Below are 9,798 nucleotides of genomic sequence, written 5' to 3'. Positions count from 1 at the left end.
ATAAAAGTCTCCAACTTCAGGGATTTTTGCAATTCGTTCCAGTCACAGGCAGCAGAGTACTGGAACGAAAGGCGGCCAAATGAGGTGTTGGTGTTGTTACTGTTAGGGTTAGGTTTAAAATCAGATTGTATGACTTTGTGGCTCTGCCAGCTGGTGACCACTCTGCAGAGCTGCCTCCAAAACAAGATTGATGATGAAAAACGCTAACCTGCTCTCTAGTATGTAATGACTTAACCTCTGCTTGCTTTGGTTTTTATGCCCTATGCCCTTTATGTCCAAGCCAGTCGCCTTACCCCAACCAGGTCTAGTCCTGGTTAATGTACGCTAATGTTTCGTGAAGTTATTCTGTGAAGTGTACAATGCCCCTGAATAGGGTTTGTTATGTGTGTATGTTGTACCTTGTTGTACTGTCTTCTGTGTTTTATTGTGCTGTGTTGCGGTGTCAACAGCTCAAGGCCTCCACACCACCACAGTTGCTCTAAACATCCACCATTGTTACTTCATCAACCCTCACTAGAAGAGCCAGAGCTGAATTAATAATAACCACCTGGAATGATGCATTTCAGACCACTGAGCCAGGATAGAACCGTACAGGGCTGAATCCTCAGGTGACTTCCAATAAGGAAAACCTCTGGGGACGTCAGTGGTGGTGAAGGCGGGCGGAGGGTAGCACACAGTTCGCCCCTCTCCTACAGGAAAGGATGTTTAAGTTCAAAGCATGGGAGACTTGTCTGCTGAGTGAAAACAATTGGCCAGTTCCAGCTCCCATTCATCAAAGTGACAGCGGTCGCCACATGGAAATGAATGAATAAATAAAGGGAATGCATTCAGTGTGCAGATGAAGTGGAGCCAGCTGTGTAATGCAAACAGGCAGCCAGAACTACTAAAGTGAAGACTGTCAGTGGTAGTGGCTGAGCTCATGTCAGCAAATGACATCCGCTGTGGTCTGAGGAGCATTCATCTGTATTAACACTACACGATTCTAATTATTTTTCATAGTTGCCCACAAATACATTTTGAAAGGGAAGCAATTGTTTTTGTGTGTCTCCATAAAAACACATTTGTTTTCCCACCTGATTGTGGCAGTTTAGTCCAGGCCAAGAACATTTTTTTTTTTTTTTTTAACTAGGCAAGTGAGTAAAGAAAAAATTCTTATTTTCAATGACGGCCTAGGAACAGTGGGTTAAGTGCCGGTTCAGGGGGTGAACAACAGATTTATACCTTGTCAGCTAGGGGATATGAACTTGCAACCTTTTGGTTACTAGTCCAACACTTTAGCCACTAGGCTACCCTGCAGCCCCAAACATTAAGATTCCTTTTTATGTTTATTGATAGGTACAGTATTTGGGTCATGCAAAAATACAGTGCATTCAGATAACCTTGACTCTTTTCACATTTTGTTACGTTACAGCCTTATTCTAAAATGGATTAAATACCTTTTCCCCATAATCAATCTACTCAAAATACCTCATAATGACAAAGAAAAAACAGGTTGATAGAATTTTTGCAAATGTATATAATTTAAAAAAATGGAAATATCACATTTACAATATTCAGACCCTTTACTCAGTACTTTGTTGAAGCACATTTGGTAGCGATTACAGAGTCTTCTTGGTTATGACACTACAAGTTTGGCATGCCTGTATTTGGGGAGTTTCTCCCATTCTTTTCTGCAGACCTTCTCAATGTCTGTCAGGTTGGATGGGGAGCGTCGCTGCACAGCTTTTTTTAAGGTCTCTCCAGTGGTGTTTGATCGGGTTCAAGTCCGGGCTCAGGCTGGGCCACTCAAGGACATTCAGAGACTTGTCTTGAAGCCACTCCTCTGTTTTCTTGGCGGTGTGCTTGTTGTCCTGTTGGAAGGTCAACCTTTGCCCCAGTCTGAGGTCCTGAGCGCGCTCTGGAGCAGGTTTTCATCAAGGATCTCTCTGTACTTAAATGTGTTCATCTTTCCCTCAATCCTGTCTAATCTCCCAGTCTCTGCCGCTGAAAGAATATCCTCACAGCTTGATGCTGCCCTCACAATGCTTCACCATCAGGATGGTGCCAGGCTTCCTCCAGATGTGAACCTTGGCATTCAGGCCAAAGAGTTCAATCTTGGTTTCATCAGACCAGAGAATCTTGTTTCTCAGTGTCTGAAAGTCTTTTAGGTGCCTTTTGGCAAGCTCCATGCAGGCTGTCATGTGTCTATTACTGAGGAGTGGCTTCTATCTGGCCACTCTACCATAAATGCCTGATTGATGGAGTGCTGCAGAGATGTTTGTCCTTCTGGAAGGTTCTCCTTTCTCCACAGACAAACTCTAGAGCTCTGTCAGAGTGACCATCGGGTTCTTGGTCACCTCCCTGACCAAGGCCGTTCTCACCCAATTGCTCAGTTTGGCTGGGCAGTCAGATTTCGAAGGAGTCTTCATGCTTCCAAACATCGTGCTTCCAAACACTTAAGAATGATGGAGGCCACTGTGTTCTTGGGGACCTACAATGCTACAGAAATGTTTTGTTACCCCTTTCCCAGATCTGTGCCTCGACACGATCCTGTCTCGGAGCTCTACGGACAATTCCTCCAACTTCATGGCTTTGTTTTTGCTCTGACATGCACTGTCAACTGTGGGACCTTATATAGATAGGTGTGTGCCTGTCCAATCAGTTGAATTTACCACAGCTGGACTCCAGTCAAGTTTTAGAAACATCTCAAGGATGGTCAATGGAAACAGGATGCACCTGAGCTCAATTTCGAGTCTCATAGCAAAGGGTCTGAATACTTAAGGTATTTCTGTTTTTAATTTTTATAAATTTGAAAAAATATGTAAAAATAACTGTTTTTCTTTTGATTGATTAGGATTTAATTTAAAAAAAATATATATTTTGTGGGAAAGGGATAGGGGTCTGAATACATTCCCGAATGTACTGTATGTGTTCACCCCTCACTGCCCTCCACTTAAGCTATGACCTGTCACATATTCAATATACTCTTAAGGATCCAACCCTTTTTTTCAATATTCGCCTAAAATGACATACCCAAATCTAACTGCCTGTAGCTCAGGACCTGAAGCAAGAATATGCATATTCTTGATACCATTTGAAAGGAAACACTTTGAAGTTTGTGGAAATGTGAAATTAATGTAGGAGAATATGACACATTAGATCTGGAAAAATGTAATACAAAGAAAAACCATGTTATTTTTTAGTTTTTTTTACCATCATCTTTGAAATGCAAGAGAAAGGCCATAATGCATTATTTAAGCCCAGGTGCAATTTAGATTTTGCCCACGAGATGGTATCAGTGTATGTGCAAAGTTTTAGACCGACTGAATAGTGCAGTTAAATTAACAAGAATTTAAACTTTCTTCCCATAGCAGAAATGTCTATGTCCTGGGATTTTTTCTGTTTCTTACAACCTCATGCTAATCACATTCACCTACGTTAGCTTAACCCCCAAGGGGTACGCGCAATGCCGTCGTGGCCCACGTCAATGGAGACACATACCAGCTCTACTGGTAGTGCTGCTACTAAAAGCAGTACTACACCTGCACCTGTCGACGACACAAGTTGTTCTGCTTCCACAAGCACATCCAATGCTAGCATCAGTAATTCTACATTTGTTGTTAGTCCAGCTAGCATGGACACTGAATCTGATGCAGCCAAAGAGCTACTGCCCCCTTACCCGGGAAACAACCGAACAACAGACAGGGACGTTGGACCATCGAAGAGGCGCAAATATGATGAGATCTACATTGATTTGGGGTTCACTTATATTGGGAGTAGTGCCTTTCCTCAACCACAGTGTGTTATATGTGCAAAAGTACTATCTCATAACTTGATGAAACCTTCACTCTTGTGCAGACATTTAGAAACAAAACATGCCAATTTCAATAGTAAGCCACAGGAATTTTTTGAGCGAGAATAAAGTTGACTTTCGAGTAGTAAGACATGCATAAAAGCAACAGATACCATTGATAATAAGGGGTTAGAAGAGTCTTATATGGTGAGCTACCGAGTGGCTAAGACAGGCAAGCCCCATACTATGGTGGAGGACTTCATTCTTCCTGCTACCGCGGACATGACTGGGACAATGCTGGGGGAACAGGCCCCAAAAAACTATTCAGACAATGCCTCCATCAAACAACACTGTTTCATGACGCATCAGTGACATGGCAGGAGATATTTTGAAACAATTACTGTTTAGCATACAATCCAGTGAATTCTATGCGTTACAGCTGATTATTCAACAGAAGTGGCAGGCCTGGCACAGCTCTTGGTATATGTCCATTACGTTTATGTGGGGTCAATTAAGGAAGACATACTCTTCTGCAAACCACTGGAAACCAGGACAACAGGAGAGGATATTTTTAAAGTACTGGACAGCTTTGTGACATCAAATGGACTTTGGTGGTCAAGATGTGTTGGTATCTGTACTGATGGCGCAAATCCATGACAGGGAGACATAGTGGAGTGGTAACGAGCGTGCAAGCAGTTGCTCCCGACACCACTTGGGTACACTGCAGCATCCACCGAGAGGCTCTTATTGCCAATGGAATGCCTGACAGCTTGAAAGACGTTTTGGACACTACAGTGAAAATGGTTAACTTTGTTAAAGCAAGGCCCCTGAACTCTCATGTATTTTCAGCACTATGCAATGATATGGGCAGCGACCATGTAACGCTTTTACAACATACAGAAGTGCGCTGGTTATCAAGGGGCAAAGTATTGACACGTTTTTTGAATTGAGAGACGAGCTTAGCGTTTCCTTTACTGTCCATCATTTTCTCTTGTCTGACTGCTGCATGATGATGAGTTTCTCACACGACTGGCCTGTCTGGGTGATGTTTTTTCTCGCCTGAATGATCTGAACCTAGGATTACAGGGACTCTCCACAACTATAGTCAATGTGCAGGACAAAATTGAAGCTATGATTAAGAATTTGGGGCGCTTCTCTGTCTACAATAACAAGGACAACACAAAGGTCTTTCCATCATTGTATGATTTTTTGCGTGCAAATTAACTCAAGCTTACGGACAATGTCAAATGTGATATAGTGAAGCACCTGAGTGAGTTTGGTGCGCAATTACGCAGGTACTTTCCCGAAACGGATGACACAAACAACTGGATTCATTATCCCTCTCCTGCCCTGCCTCCAGTCAACTTACCAATATCAGAACAAGAGAGCCTCACCGAAATTGCAACAAGCAGTTCTGTGAAAATGTTATTTAATCAGAAGCCACTGCCAGAATTCTGAATTGGGCTGTGCTCAGAGAATCCTGCCTTGGTAAATTGCGCTGTTAAGACACTGTTGCCCTTTGCAACCACATACCTGTGAGAGTGGAATCTCGGCCCTCACTAGCATGAAAACTAAATACAGGCACAGACTGTGTGTGGAAAATGATTTAAGACTGAGACTCTCTCCAATACAACCCAACACTGCAGTCATGAACATCCTATCAAGCAAACCATTATCATTAACCTGTGAATTAACCCTTATTCACAATTTCCGATTAACAAATAAAGTTATATTTGTAAGATGGTTAAATAAAGAGCAAAATGATTGATTATTATTATATTATTATTTGTGCCCTTGTCCTATAAGAGCTATTCGACACTTCCCACGAAGTGTGGCAGGCTTACAATGATGGGAAGAAAAACAACATTTGAGAGTGTGCTGACCCTGGTGGTAGAGGGCGTATGCAGCTGGAGGTTGAATGTTTGAAGGGGTACGGGACTATAAAAAGTTATCTTGATTGTCTATAGAAGAAATCCATGTTGACTGAAAAGTCCCCTTCTGGCCCGTGTTGTGTTTAACAGTGAATAAACACCTTCAATACAAAGCCTCCGTTTCCAATTGAGGTTGGATTCACAATCGATCTCACGTCAAATAAAAATGTTTTTGTCACATATACATGGTTAGCAGATGTTAATACGAATGTAGCGAAATGCTTGTGCTTTTAGTTCCGACCATGCAGTATTATCTAACAAGTAATCTAACCTAACAATTTCACAACAACTACCAACAACTACCGTATACACACAAGGAATTAATAAGAATATGTACATAAAAATATATGAATGAGTGATGGCCGAACGGCATAGGCAAGATGCAGTAGACGGTATAGAGTACAGTATATGAGATGAGTAATGTAGGGTATGTTAAAATTATATTAAGTGGCATTGTTTAAAGTGGCTAGTGATACATTTATTACATTACTTTTTACATTATTAAAGTGGCTAGAGTTGAGTCAGTATGTTGGCAGCAGCCACTCAATGTTAGTGAAGGCTGTTTAACAGTTTGATGGCCTTGAGATAAAAGCTCCTTCTTCACCACGCTGTCTGTGTGGGTGGACCATTTCAGTTTGTCCGCGATGTGTACGCCGAGGAACTTTCCACCCTTTCCACTACTGTCCCGTCGATGTGGATAGGTGACTGCTCCCTCTGCTGTTTCCTGAAGTCCACTATCATTTCCTTTGTTTTGTTGACATTGAGTGTGAGGTTATTTTCCTGACACCACACTCCGAGGGCCCTCACCTCTTCCCCATAGGCCGTCTCGTCGTTGTTGGTAATCAAGCCTACCACTGTAGTGTCATCTCCTAACTTGATGATTGAGTTGATGGCGTGCATGACCACGCAATCGTGGGTGAACAGGGAGTACAGGAGAGGGCTGAGAACGCACCCTTGTGGGGCCCCAGTGTTGAGGATCAGCGGAGTGGAGACCTTGTTACCTAGCCTCACCACCTGGGAGCTGCCCGTCAGGAAGCCCAGGACCTAGTTTCACAGGGCGGGGTCGAGACCCAGGGTCTCGATCTTGATGACGAGTTTGGAGGGTACTATGGTGTTAAATGCTGAGATGTAGTCGATGAACAGCATTCTTACATAGGTATTCCTCTTGTCCAGATTGGTTAGGGCAGTGTGCAGTGTGATTGTGATTGCGTCGTCTGTGGACCTATTAGGGCTTTAAGCAAATTGGAGTGGGTCTAGGGTGTCAGGTAGGGTGGAGGTGATATGGTCCTTGACTAGTCTCTCAAAGCACTTTATGATGACGGAATTGAGTGCTACGGGGCGGCAGTCATTTAGCTCAGTTACCTTAGCTTTCTTGGGAACAGGAACAATGGTGGCCCCCTTGAAGCATGTGGGAACAGCAGACTGGGATAAGGATTGATGTCCGTAAACACACCAGCCAGCTGGTCTGCGCATGCTCTGAGGACACGGCCGGGGATGCCATCTGGGCCTGCAACCCTGCGAGGGTGAGATACGTTTAAATGTTTTACTCACGTTGGCTGCTGTGAAGGACAACCCGCAGGTTTTGGTAGCGGGCCGTGTCAGTGGCACTGTATTGTCCTCAAAGCGAGCAAAGAAGTTGTTTAATTTGTCTGGGAGCAAGACATCGTGGTCCGCGACAGGGCTGGTTTTTCTTTTGTAGTCCAGAATTGACTGTAGACCCTACCACATACGTTTTGTGTCTGAGCCGCTGAATTGAGACTCTACTTTGTCTCTATACTGCCGCTTAGCTTGTTTGATTGCCTTGCGGAGGGAATGGCTACACTGTTTGTATTCGGCCATGTTTCCGGTCACCTTGCCCTGATTAAAAGCAATGGTTCGCTCTTTCAGTTATGGGTACAACATCACTGATGCACTTGCTAAGAAACTCACTCACCGAATCAGCGTATTCATCAATGTTGTTTTTCAACGCGATGCGGAACATATCCCACTCCACGTGATCGAAGCAATCTTGAAGTGTGGAATCCAATTGGTCGGACCAGTGTTGAACAGACCTAAGAGCGGGTTCTTCCTGTTTTAGTTTTTGTCTCTAGGCTGGGAGCAACTAAATGGAGTCGTGGTCAGCTTTTCCGAAAGGAGGGAGGAGGAGAACCTTATATGCGTTGCGGAAGTTAGAATAACAATGATCCAGGGTTTTGCCAGCCCGGGTTGCGCAATTGATGTGCTGATAAAATTTAGGGAGCCTTGTTTTCAGGTTAGCCTTGTTAAAATCCCCAGCTACAATAAATACAGCCTCAGGATATGTGGTTCCCACTTTACATAGAATCGAATGAAGTTCTTTTGGGGCTGTCGATGTGTCTGCTTGGGGGAATATACACGACTGAGATTATGATCGAAGACAATTCTCTTGGTGGATAATGCGGTCGGCATTTGATTGTGAGGAATTCTACATCAGGTGAACAAAAGGACTTGAGTTCCTGTATGTTGTTATGATCACACCACGTCTCGTTAATCATAAGGCATACACCCTCGCTCTTCTTCTTACCAGAGAGATGCTTGTTTCTGTCGGCGAGATGCGTGAAGAAACCACATTTCATATTGTGACTGTGTGAGTCACACTGGTTAAAATGTACACTGAAAGTAGACATGATTCGGATTAATATGGTATAGTTTTATTTCACTGCATCTTTTTCTAGGCAAAGATCTGTAGGGTCTACATATGTATAAAAGCTCCATATTACCTAGACTACAGTATTTCAGTCTCATCTGACTTCAAAATCACATAATATTCATCACTTGAAACCAATTTTGTCGGATAAATCCATAATCTTGGAGTGAAACAGTATTGCACAGGGCTAGCAACTTTTTCTGGAAGGAAAAAAGGAAAAAAATATGTTATTTTCATTCTGGTATGGAAGCTGTTGTGGGGTTCTAACTTGAAATATTGACAATTCCTTATTCGTGTTACCATATTAGAACTGGGTTTTTGGAAATCTACTGAGTGAGAAACTGGAGTGCAGAAAGTTGTCATTCTGTCAGAACATGTTATTATCAACTCTCGTATATCCTATGGAGAGAGGCAAAGAGTAACAGTCTGGTTTCAGTCACTGATAAGGTTGTATAGCCGTGGATTAGGAAGGAGTGAGCAATGTGGACGGAGGTCAGGCCAGATGATGTGAGAAGGAACAGTCCTATGACATACACATATAGGAGGCAGGGCCATGACTACATCAATGAGAGGAATCACGTTAGTTCCTGCCTAGCAACAGAGGTGCTAGTTGTGCAAGGAGTTGACTTAGCCCAGTAGAGGGTATAAATACATGTACTTGTGTAAACATGTCTTTGTCTTTCAGCTGTTTGACCCAGTGGGTGAATACATTTGGTTTGAGCTTTGACTAGTTGTCCATTAGTTTTTCACTCTGTTTGTCAGAACCTAACGCTGTCATCCATAGAGTATCAGTCAAAGAGTGACGCCTTCATCATAAATGGCATGGCAGCAGGCAGCTTGATGTTGCCCAACTTTGTGGCAAGTAGGCTATAACCAGCGGTTGAGATGACTTGCAGGGGGTAAGCATGTCGCTCCATCTAGCTGTGAACCTTATTGATTGCCTCTGATGTTTCTTTTGAATCAATCTCCATTAACCAATTGCCATTTTCTCCATTACAATTCGTTCAGAGAGACAGATTATGGGAGGGTCTGTAGGAGAGTCCTATCTGTGCTACAGGAGAGATTCCACCATGTGAAGGGCTTTGTGTCCCTCACCACAACACTGGCTAATAGAAGGTGGCAGCTCACTGTCACTGCCTTGCTTCCCCTGAGGATTCCACAGACAGCATTTACTTTGGCTGATTAAAACTGCTGCAAAATAACATCACTCCTCTTTTATTTTGGTGGGGACCAGAACCCCTTTAATGGCGGTGATGTTTGTGTTCTTGGAGCTTCTCGTGGTTGGTTCCGACATGTCAGAGAATTTTTTTAATTACTGATACCAAAGAAAATTAATGCCTGATTTTTAAACTTTTGTGTGGATATGGTGAAAATGTATTGCTAAATATATTGTGCTGAGGGAAGTATGAATGGGGATATATTTACATGAA

This window comes from Oncorhynchus masou, chromosome 25, assembly GCF_036934945.1.
Source record: "Oncorhynchus masou masou isolate Uvic2021 chromosome 25, UVic_Omas_1.1, whole genome shotgun sequence".
Classification (NCBI taxonomy): Eukaryota; Metazoa; Chordata; class Actinopteri; order Salmoniformes; family Salmonidae; genus Oncorhynchus; species Oncorhynchus masou.
Note: the sequence above shows the minus strand (reverse complement) of the source record.